This window comes from Aotus nancymaae, unplaced genomic scaffold, assembly GCF_030222135.1.
Source record: "Aotus nancymaae isolate 86718 unplaced genomic scaffold, 86718_ANA_hifiasm-v0.15.2.pri h1tg000108l, whole genome shotgun sequence".
In the NCBI taxonomy this organism is placed as follows: domain Eukaryota; kingdom Metazoa; phylum Chordata; class Mammalia; order Primates; family Aotidae; genus Aotus; species Aotus nancymaae.
In genome coordinates this window covers 30,217,739-30,229,717 of record NW_026988523.1, presented here as the reverse complement: position 1 = coordinate 30,229,717, position 11,979 = coordinate 30,217,739, and the positions used below count along the sequence as shown (strand labels likewise).

Below are 11,979 nucleotides of genomic sequence, written 5' to 3'. Positions count from 1 at the left end.
GAACAGTTTTATCCCCAAACCATTCCTACCTCCCGAACCACCCCCTACCAGATCCATCAAAAAATTGTCTTCCACAAAACCAGTCATAGGGCCAGAAAAACAGCAGTGAGGCCGGGCACGGTGGCTCACGCCTGTAATCCCAGCACTTTGGGAGGCTGAGGTGGGCAGATCACTTGACGTCGGGAGTTCAAGACCAGCAGGCCAACATGTTGAAACCCTATCTCTACTAAATTAGCTAAAAATTAGCTGGGCATGATGGTGGGTGCCTGTAAGTAATCCCAGCTACTCGGGAGGCTAAGGCAGGAGATCGCTTGAACCTGGGAGGCGGAGGTTGCAGTAAACTGAGATTACACCGTTGCCCTTCATCCTGGGTAACAAAGCGACACTCTGTCTCAAAAGAAAAAAAAAAAACCCAGCAGTGAGCAAGATGAATCAAGCTTCTGCCCTCATAGAACTAACGGTGGGGGTATAAACATTCGCTGAAGAATCAGACTTTCATTTCTACCAATATAACAGACTAGACACTCTGAACAATTATTCTACTATAAAACACCGAAAACCACCAGCTTGAATATAAAAAGCGAAAAGCATGAATCCAAGAAACATATGCTGGAATTGGTGACCGCTGTAGGGGAATCTACCAAATCTGCAATGACAGAGCTTCAACTTTAATGATTTCTTGGGCACAGGCTCCACTGTCAATGAAAGGGTAAACCAGTAAATACCAACCTTGAAAAAAGAGACAGCCAAGAAATGTCCCTACTTCAATCTTGGCTCTGAATCGGGGGTGGAAGTGAGGGGTTGTGGGAAGACCTCCCCTGGGAATTCACAGGCTAGTCTTCATGAGTTTATAGTCTAAGTTTATACTATCTGAATAGACAGAAACACTTCAAGCCAAGAATTTATTTTATTTACTTATGTACTTACTGAGATGGAATTCTCCCTCTGTCGCCCAGGCTGGAGTGCAGTGACACCATCTTGGCTCACTGCAAACTCTGCCTCCCAGGTTCAAGCAATTCTCCTGCCTCAGCTTCCTAAATTGCTGGGATTACGGGCGCCCACCACCATGCCCGACTAATTCTTGTATTTTCAGTAGAGATGGAATTTCGCCATGTTGGCCAGGCTGGTCTCAAACTTACGATCTCAAGTGATCTACCCACCTTGGCATCCCAAAGTGCTGGGATTACAGGCGTGAGCCACCACACCTGGCCAAGCCCAGAATTCATTTTAAAGTAGTTACAGGCTGATAGTAACCTAATTATCAGGCACTGCAGAGAACCAAATACAAATCCTCTCTGTAGAAAGGTACCTTCAAGGCAAACCTAAAAAAAAAAAACCTGGCCAGACGCGGTGTTTCACACCTGTAATCTCACCACTTTGGGAGGCCGAGGTGGGTGGATCATGAGGTCAGGAGTTCGAGACCAGCCTGGCCAACGTAGTGAAACCCCATCTCTACTAAAAATACAAAAATTAGCCGAGTGTGGTGGCAGGTGCCTGTAATCTCAGCTACTTGGGAGGCTGAGGCAGGAGAATCGCTTGAAACCGGAAGGTAGAGGGTGCTGTGAGCCGAGATTGTGCCAGCCTGGGCAACAAGAGTAAAACTCTGTCTCAAAAAAAAAAAAAAAAATTGGAGTTCACATGATAAACCATAGGGGAAAAAAATCCTTAGTGTTAAGTTCCTCTGAATATGTGTTCACTAATAAAAATCCCACAAACACAAAGCAACAGGAAATAGGCTACCACGAATGAGAATGAGCAGAAATTATAAATAGCAGAATTACCCACATAGAGACTTTGGATATTAGAATTATATTACTGCATATAGCGAAGTATGTTTGCCAGGCACAGTGGCTCACACCTGTAAATCCAGCATCGTGGGAGATCGAGGCAGGTGGATCACCTGAGGTCAGGAGTTCGAGACCAGCCTGGCTAACTTGGTGAAACCCCATCTCTACTAAAAATGCAAAAATTAGCTGGACATGGTGGCAGGCACCTGTAGTCCTGGCTACTCGGGAGGCTGAGGCAGGAGAATCGCTTGAACCCGGGAGGCAGAGGTTGCAAGGAGCCGAGATCGCACCATTGCACTCCAACTTGGGCAACGAGAGCAAAAATCCATCTCAAAAAAAAAGTATGTTTAATATATATATATAATAAATCCTGATTCAAGCACCAGACAGAAAAAAGACTAAGGAATAAGAGACTAAAAGTGACAGGACTTCCATAACCATTGCTTGCTTGTTTGTTTGTTTGTTTTTTAAAAAGAACAGGCTCATGCCTGTAATCCCAGCACTTTGGGAGGCAGAGGTGGGCGGATCACAAGGTCAGGAGTTCGAAATCAGCCTGGACAACATGGTGAAACCCTGTCTCTACTAAATATACAAAAATTAGCCAGGTATGATGGCACATGCCTGTAAACCCAGCTACTTGGGAGGCTGAGGCAGGAGAATTGTTTGAACTTGGGAAACGGAGGTTGCAGTGACCTGAGATCATGCCACTGCACTCCAGCCTGGGTGACAGAGCAAGAATCTGTTTTTTAAAAAAAACAAAAAAACATTTTTTAAAGGAACAATTTCTAGAAATGTAGATAAAATAATTCAACAAATAACTACCCATAATTAAAATAATTCTATATATACTATGTATATGTGTGTGTATGTATATATAATATATACTGTGAAGGAAAATAAAGAATGCCATGAAAACACATCATAGAGTGTTAGGGGCTGAATTTTGCCTCCCTTCTCCTCAGTCAAAATTACTGTGTTGAAGTCCTAACCCCTAGTACCTCAGTCTGGGATTGCATTTGGAGAAAGGGTCTTTAAAGAAGTAACTAAGGTTGGCTGGGCGCAGTGGCTTATGCCTGTAATCCCAGCACTTTGGGAGGCTGAGGCAGGCGGATCATCTGAGGTCAGGAGTTCGAGACCAGCCTGGTGAACACGGTGAAATCCTGTCTCTACTAAAAATACAAAAATTATCTTGGCATGGTGGCACGTGCCTATAATCTCAGCTACTTAGGAAGCAGAGGCATGAGAATCAATTGAACCTGGGAGGCAGAGATTGCAGTGAGCTGAGATCACACCATTGCACTCCAGCCTGGGTGGCAAGATCGAAATCTGTCTCAAAAAAAGAAGGCGGGGAGGTGGGGGATTGGGGAGGGATAGCATTAGGAGAAATACCTAATGTAGATGACGGGACAATGGATGCTGCAAACCATCATGGCACGTGTATACCTATGTAACAAAGCTGCATGATCTGCACATGTACCCCAGAACTTAAAGTGTAATTTTTTTTTCTTTTTTTTTTTTTCTTTTCTTGAGACGGAGTTTCGCTCTTGTTATCCAGGCTAGAGTGCAATGGCGCGATCTCGGCTCACCACAACCTCCGCCTCCTGGGTTCAGGCAATTCTCCTGCCTCAGCCTCCTGAGTAGCTGGGATTACAGGCACGCGCCACCGTGCCCAGATAATTTTATGAATTTTTAGTAGAGACGGGGTTTCACCATGTTGACCAAGATGGTCTCGATCTCTTGACCTTGTGATCCACCCGCCTTGGCCTCCCAAAGTGCTGGGATTACAGGCGTGAGCCACCGCGCCCGGCGTAATTTTTTTTTTAAAGTCAAAAATAAAAGATGCTGGCAAGTTTTCGGAGAAAAAAATAAAATAAAAAATAAAGACACAGGACAAGATAAGATACAGCCATCTACAAGAGGCCCCAGAAGAAACAACCTTTGATACCTTGACCTTGGACTTCTAGCCTCTAGAACTGTAAGGAAATTGATTTCTGTTGCTTAAGCCACTTAGCCTTTGGTACTTTGTTATGGCAGCCCTAACAAACTAATAAACAGTTCATCTCTGGTTCTTCTTTTTTCCTGCCCACCACTTAAACGTTGGTATTACTCAGAGCTCTGCATGGTCCTCCTTCCCCCTGCTACACAGTCTTCCTGGATAAGAATGGGCTCTGGCCAGGCCAGTGGCTCCTGCCTGTAATCCCAGCACTTTGCGGGGCTGAGGCGGGTGGATCACCTGAAGTCAGGAGTTCGAGACCAGCCTGGCTAACATGATGAAATGCTGTTTCTACTAAAAATACAAAAAATTAGGCCTGGCGCGGTGGCTCACGCCTATAATCCCAGCACTTTGGGAGGCCTGAGGTCAGGAGTCAGAGGTCAGGCTGACCAACATGATGAAACCCCGTCTCTACTAAAAACTTAAAAAATTAGCCAGGCAGGCCGGGCGCGGTGGCTCACGCCTGTAATCCCAGCACTTTGGGAGGCCGAGGCGGGTGGATCATGAGGTCAAGAGATTGAAACCATCCTGGTCAACATGGTGAAACCCTGTCTCTACTAAAAAAAAATACAAAAAATTAGCTGGGCATGGTGGCGCGTGCCTGTAGTCCCAGCTACTCAGGAGGCTGAGGCAGGAGAATTGCCTGAACCCAGGAGGCGGAGGTTGCAGTGAGCCGAGATTGCGCCATTGCACTCCAGCCTGGGTAACAAGAGCGAAACTCGGTCTCAAAAAAAAAAAAAATTAGCCAGGCATGGTGGCAGGCACCTGTAATCTCAGCTACTTGGGAGGCTGAGGCAGAAGAATTGCTGGAACCCGGGAGGCGGAGGTTGCAGTGAGCCAAGATCATGCCATTGCACTCCAGCCTGGGCTGACAACAGTGAGACTTCATCTCAATAAAAAAAAAAGGTGGGGGGATAAGAATATGATCTGTTTCTCTTAGAGTTGTTGGGAGGACTAATAATAGGGTGGGCAAGGTGGCTAATGTTTATAATCTCAGCACTTTGAGAGGTTGACGTGGGAAGATCTCTTGAGCTGAGGAGTTCAAGACCAGCCTGCACCACATAGCAAGTCTCTGTCTCTACAAAAAAAAAAATTAATTAATTACCTGGGTGTGATAGCGTGTGCCTTTAGTCCCAGCTACTTGGCAGGCCAAGGTAGGAGGATTACTTGAGCCAAGGAGTTCAAGGCTGCAATAAGCTATGATCAAGCCACTGCACTCTAGCCTGGGCAACAGAGTGAGACCTTATCTCAGAAATATCTTTTCTTCAGTACTAATTATGTGAAGGGACTGAACTAATTATTTATTATTCATTTAATCCATAATAATTCAGAAAGGTAGCTATTGTACTCATTTTATAGATGTGGAAACAGACCAGGAAGATTCAATTACTCAGCCACGGTGACTCAGCTAATAACAGGCAGAAGCAGATTCAAACCCACATCTATCTGGCATCAAAGCCTATGCTCTTCAACTGCGATTGTAGCTGAATTTCAAAGATAAAGTAGAAAGGAATTTGTCTTTGATTTCCATTTCATTGGAAGAGAGCATCAGCAAAGACAGGAGCATTCTCTGCAAGAATGATAAGGTGGTTAGGTCCCAAAGGAGCAGTCCCAAACTCTTCTCATCAAGACTACCCCACTCCTGCCCTACCCGCTCAGCCCCTTAGAGAGTTTCCCTTTCAAAGAAAATTGAGGCCATCAATTAGGAGTGCCCTACCCATGTACAAACCCAGAGTGTCTGCCATTTAACAGATGCTCAGCAAATGTTAATTGTCTTCTCTTTAAACTACAATCTACTTCTTGGTAACTCCTGAAATATTTCTGTAGCCCTGACCATTCCTGTAGCCTTAATCCTGCATTTCTAGATTCCTTACCTACTGAGTCTCACAGCACTTCCGGCTCAGTATGTATCATTTTTCCAACAAAGCTATTGTTCCAAATATATATATACCCTTATTTAAAAGCATTGGCCAGGCACAGTGGCTCATACCTGTAATCCCAATGCTTTGAGTTCGAGAGCAGCCTGAGCAACATAGCAAGACCCTGTCTCTACAAAAAAAAAAAAAAAAAAAAAAAGCCAAGTGCAGTGGTTCACACCTGTAATCCCAGCACTTTGGGAGGCTAAGGCAGGTAGATCACTTGAGGCCAGGAGTTCAAGACCAGCCTGGACAACATGGCGAGACCTGTCTCTACTAAAACAATTAGCCAGGTGTGGTGGCGCACACCTGTAGTCCCAGTTGCCTGGGAGGCTGAGGCAGGAGAATTGCTTGAATCTGGGAGGCAGAGGTTACAGTGAGCCAAGATCGCACCACTGCACTCCAGCTTGGGTAACAGAGTGAGACCCTGTCTCAAGGAAAAATAAAAATAAAAATTATGGTGAGTGGCTGGGCACGGTGGCTCACGCCTGTAATCCCAGCACTTTGGGAGGCCGAGGCGGGTGGATCACGAGGTCAAGAGATCGAGACCATCCTGGTCAACATGGTGAAACCCCGTCTCTACTAAAAATACAAAAAATTAGCTGGGCATGGTGGCACATGCCTGTAATCCCAGCTACTCAGGAGGCTGAGGCAGGTGAATTGCCTGAACCCAGGAGGCGGAGGTTACAGTGAGCCGAGATCGCGCCATTGCACTCCAGCCTGGGTAACAAGAGCGAAACTCTGTCTAAAAAAAATAATAATAATAAAATAAAAAATAAAAAAAAATTTATCAATAGCACTGAAAGCGCTTCACAATCTGTCCCTAAACTTCAAACTTAGCCCCCACCACTGCCCTATGCTCCTACCACATACTAACAGGTACTACTGGCTGGACGTGGCTCACACCTGTAATCCCAGCACTTTCAGAGGCTGAGGCAGGTGATTGCAAGATCCCAGGAGTTTAAGAGCACGTAGTGGTGCAGGCCTGTAGTTACTGGTAGTCAGGGGAGGGGATCACTTGAGCCCGGGAGGTCGAGGCTGCCTTGAGCCACCGGCATGCCACTGCACTCCAGCCTGGGTGACAGAGTGAGACCTTGTTTCAAAAAACAAAAAAAAGGTACTACTTATTTGAGTGTTTATATATCAGATACTGGGAAAAGCATGTATATATAATTTTTTTTTTTTGAGATGGGGTCTCACTCTGTCACCCAGGCTGGAGTGTAGCACTGCAGCCTCTACCTCCCAGGCTCAAGAGATCCTCTCAAGTAGCTGGAACCACAGGCACGCGCATCATCATGTCCAGCTAATTTTTTGTATTTTTGATAGAGATGGAGTTTCATCATGTTGCCCAGGCTGATCTGGAGCTAATGAGCTCAAGCGATCCACTTGCCTCAGCTGGGATTACAGGCATGAGCCACCACGCCCAGCCTATATATAATCTAATACATCACTGTTTCTCAAACTTTTTTTGTCTTAGAAGCCCTCTATATTCTTTTTAAAATTTTATTTTTTAATTAATTTTTTTTTTTTTTGAGACGGAGTCTCGCTCTGTCACCCAGCCTGGAATACAGTGGTGCGATCTCAGCTCACTGCAACCTCTGCCTCCTGGGTTCAAGAGAATCTTCTGCCTCAGCCTCCCGCGTAGCTGGGACTATAGGCATGTGCCACCATGCCCGGCTAATTTTTGTATTTTTAGTAGAGAGGGGTTTCACCATATTGGCCAGGCTGGTCTCAAACTTCTGATCTCAATTGACCCACCTGACTTGGTCTCCCACAGTGCTGAGATTACAGGTGTGAGCCACTGCACCTGGCCTCTTTTATTTTTTTTTGTAGAGACAAGGTCTTACTATATTGCTCATGCTGGTCTTGAACTCCTGTGCTCAAGCTGTTATGCCTCAGCCTCCTAAAGTGCTGGGATTTGCAAGCATGAGCCACCATGTCTGGCCTATGTTCTTAAAATGTATTGAGGACCCCAAAAAGCTTTGTATTTATGTTGGTTGTATCTACCAACATTTGTCCGAATGGAAATTAAAACTGAGAAACTTTAAAAAATATAGGATCAGGGCCGGGCGTGGTGGCTCATGCCTGTAATCCCAGCACTTTCGGAGGCTGAGGCGGGTAGATCATGAGGTCAAGGGATCGATACCATCCTGGTCAACATGGTGAAACCCCGTCTCTACTAAAAATACAAAAATTAGCTGGGCATGGTGGCGCACGCCTGTAGTTCCAGCTACTCGGGAGGCTGAGGCAGGAGAATTGCTTGAACCCAGGAGGTGGAGGTTGCGGTGAGCCGAGATTGTGCCATTACACTCCAGCCTGGGTAACAAGAGCAAAACTCCGTCTCAAAAAAAAATATATATATATATATATAGGATCAAAATATATATATATGTGTGTATATATATATATATATATATATATACACAATCAGAGCCAGGTGCAGTGGTTCATGCCTGTAATCCCAGCACTTTGGGAGCCCAAGGCAGAGGGATAGCTTGAGCCCAGAAGGCCTAGACCAGCCTGAGCAACATAGTCAGACCCTGCCTCAAAAAAAAATAAATAACAATATAGAATCAGATTTTTTTTTCAGTGTTTTCTCATAACACAGAATCAGATTTTAGATACAAAAATCCAAAATCTGAAATGCCCCAAAATCTGAAACTTTTTTTTTGAGACAGGGCCTCTGTCACCCAGACTGAAGTACAGTGGCACCAACACGGCTCACTGCAGCCTCCACCTTCTAGATTCAGGGGATTTTCCTACCTCAGCCTCCCTAGTGGCTGGGACCACAGGTACATGCCACCAAATTTGTTTTTTTTGTTTTTGTTTTTTTTTGAGACGGAGTTTCGCTCTTGTTACCCAGGCTGGAGTGCAATGGCACGATCTCTGCTCACTGCAACCTCCGCCTCCTGGGTTCAGGCAATTCTCCTGCCTCAGCCTCCCAAGTAGCTGGGACTACAGGCACGCGCCACCATGCCCAGCTAATTTTTTGAATTTTTAGTAGAGACGGGGTTTCACCATGTTGACCAGGATGGTCTTGATCTCTTGACCTTGTGATCCACCTGCCTCAGCCTCCCAAAGTGCTGACATTACAGGCGTGAGCCAGTATGCCTGGCTTTGGTTTTTTTTTTGAGATGGAGTTTCGCCCTTGTTGTCCAGGCTCTTTTGCCAGCTACCATGCCTGGTGAAACTATAATCTTATATTTGAAAATGATTTAGTGCGTAAAAATGACTATGGTGTTGTGATGGGAGGTGGTGTGCTGGCGGCACAGTATGTAAAAGTGTGGCATAGGCTGGGCACAGTGGCTCACATCTGTAATCCCAGCACTTTGGGAGGCTGAGGTTGGGGGATCACTTGAGGTCAGGAGTTTGAGACCAGCCTGGCCAACATGGTGAAACCACATCTCTACTGAAAATACAAATTAGCCAGGCTTGGAGGCATGTGCCTGTAATCCCAGCTACTTGGGAGGCTGAAGCAGGAGAATTGCTTCAACCTGAGAGGCGGAGGTTGCAGTGAGCCAAAATTGAGCCACTGTACTCCAGCCTGGGCAAGAGAGAGAGACTCCATCTCAAAAAAAAAAAAAAAAAAATTCTGGGCTCAGCCGGGGAGCATGTCGGGTCTGCACGGTGTGCGGCTGTTGATCCAAAAAAAAAAAAAAAAAAAAAGAATATGGCATAAACAGGCTTTAGAAATTAAAGGCTAAAGATTAGCCTCAAGTTAGGAGAACAGGGTGCTCCAGTGGTTCCAGAAATTTCTATCAGCAGAGTTGAGAGCTTCCCAAAGCACAAATTATATACAGAGCCTAAAAAGGAAAAAAAGAAAAACACTGCTTTACCAGGCTGAGGAATAAAGGGGCTGAGGAATTAAGAGAGACAGTTAAGAGATAAAGAACAAAGAGTTTTTCAACTAGAAGATAGGGGAAGGCAACACGAGATACTAAGTATGCCCAATTTCAGGCTCCAGAGCCTGGAGGACAAAGCTGTTAGAGTTCATCTTAGTTCCTACCCTGTGACCTAATTGTTTTCCTGTTTTGAAAAAAATGATGTAAATGAATTCTCTGAGACAAAGACACATTTTGAGGAGGAAATGTGCTCACAGTTTGTGGGTTTCAAAGGAGTTTATATATAAATATATATGTATATATATGGTTCTTTATATATAAATATATATAAGTATTATATAAATATGTAACAAAAAATAACAAAATATAAAAAGAACAAAAGAAAAAAACAAAAAATATAAAAATATATATAAATATCTAATATGTCTTTTTTTTTTTCATTTTTTACCTTTTACAAAAGGTAGGCTATGTTTATTAGAGTCACAGGCAGTTGACTGTCTCAGTGTGACTCGATCACAAAAAACCATTTCCCCTTCAGAGACCTAGACTGGCAGGTGTACTGCCTCAGCCTCCCCAAGTGCTAGGATTACTGCTTGGGACCCATTCACAGGTTTACAAGTTTCTTACTGAGGGCAGTCTGTGAATGTGTGAGATTGGCCCGGTCACCATCAGCAGGTCACTGATCTTGCTGTTAAGCATGGTCTGGAAGTCACTGGGAACTATTTTGGGTGCTTGCCTAACCAGGCACGTCAAGAAGCGACCCACGGTATTGTCAGCTGACACGTTTCCAGACATATGCATATTGCAACACTGTGGTTAGGGCATCCTGGATGCAGGCTGATGCCCCTCCTACTTGCTGCAAGTCACTTGAGAGTCTGATCCTTCGGTTGGGGCTAAAACAGGTCTTCGTGATCAGGTCAACTCCAGTGCGTTCAGTGTCACATATGTATATTTCACTGTCAGAGGTGTGAATGTCACTCCCGTGGTCCTCCGAGGGACATCCATTAAAGTGCTGACACAGGCCTTGAGGCTCCTGTAGATGTTCTGGAGACTTGTGAGCACAGCCAGGTGGATGGGATTAGGGGCCTCCAGGCTGTAGCCTTTATGAATCAGCACAGAGTGCTCTGTGATGTCATGGCCTGGAGCCTACCAGCCGGGGTAGCCTACCAGCCGAGGATGGGCTCATTTTTTATGCAGTTCATACATGTTCTAATTTTCAATTTTTTTTTTTTTTTTTTTTTTTTTGAGACGGGGTTTCACTCTTGTTGCCCAGGCTGGAGTGCAATGGTGCGCTCTCGCCTCACCGCAACCTCCGCCTCCCGGGTTCGAGCAATTCTCCTTCAGCCTCCCAAGTAGCTGAGATTACAGGTGTGCACCACCACATCCGGTTAATTTTTTTTTAGCCCCCACATCCCTTTTTTTTTTGTATTTTTAAGTAGAGAACGGGTTTCACCGTGTTGGTAAGGCTGGTCTCGAACCCCTGACCTCATGATCTGCCCGCCTCAGCCTCCCAAAGTGCTGGGATTACAGGCGTGAGCCACTGCGCCTGGCTGCAGTTCATACATGTTCTTAGCAAATTCTGTGTAAACAGCCACTTCATCTTCTTACTCACTGTGCGGCACTAAAAACCAATTGGTGACCTCCACCGAGTGTTTGTCCACAGTTCCCAACACGGTCCCGATAACTCGGATAGCTCCCTCGTTCCATCACTCTTAGCTGTCCACAATGGAGGCCAAAATGACTGCGCACAGCCTGACCACGCAGCTGCCGGGGACGGACCCTGGAATAGCAGGACCAAACATAGCGGGCACCGGAGCCTGCTCTGGAGCTTGCACTGGAGCTTGCGCTGAGTCCGAGGTCTGGCCCAGAGCCGCAGTCATAGCCGCTGTTGCTATAGGGTCTGAGGATGAGGCTGGAGCGGAGCTGCAGCCAGTGCTAGTGCTGGCGCTGGGGTGGGACTGGGCTTGGGACCGAGGCTGAGGCTGCTGTCCAGGCTGGGGCCGGCAGAGTGCGAGGAGCACTTGCTGATACCGCCAGGGTGGCCATCTTGTCAAGAGAGAAGCTACATGTTAATTTTTGTATTTTTGTAGAGATGGGGTTTTGCCATGTTGGTCAGGCTGATCTCGATCCCCTGACCTCATGATCCGCCTGCCTCAGCCTCCCAAAGTGCTGGGATTACAGGCATGAGCCACTGCACCAGGACTTTTTTTTTTTTTTTTTTTTGAAGATGGGGTTTCGCCATGTTGGTCAGGCTGGTCTAAAACTCCCGACCTCAGGTGATCCACCCACCTCAGCCTCCCAAAGTGCTGGGATTACAGGCATGAGCCACCTCGCCCAGCATTTTTTTTTTTTTTTTAATAGAGATGGGGCGTTGCTATGTTGTCCAGATTGGTCTTGAACTGGACTCAAGCAATCCTCTCACCTCAGCCTCTCAAAGTGCT

General features: G+C 45.9%; 1 pseudogene; it reads right to left on the bottom strand.

The window, feature by feature from the left end:
- Positions 1–10,142: 10,142 nt before the first annotated feature.
- Positions 10,143–11,596, bottom strand: LOC105724173 (eukaryotic translation initiation factor 3 subunit F-like; annotated as a pseudogene).
- Positions 11,597–11,979: the final 383 nt, after the last annotated feature.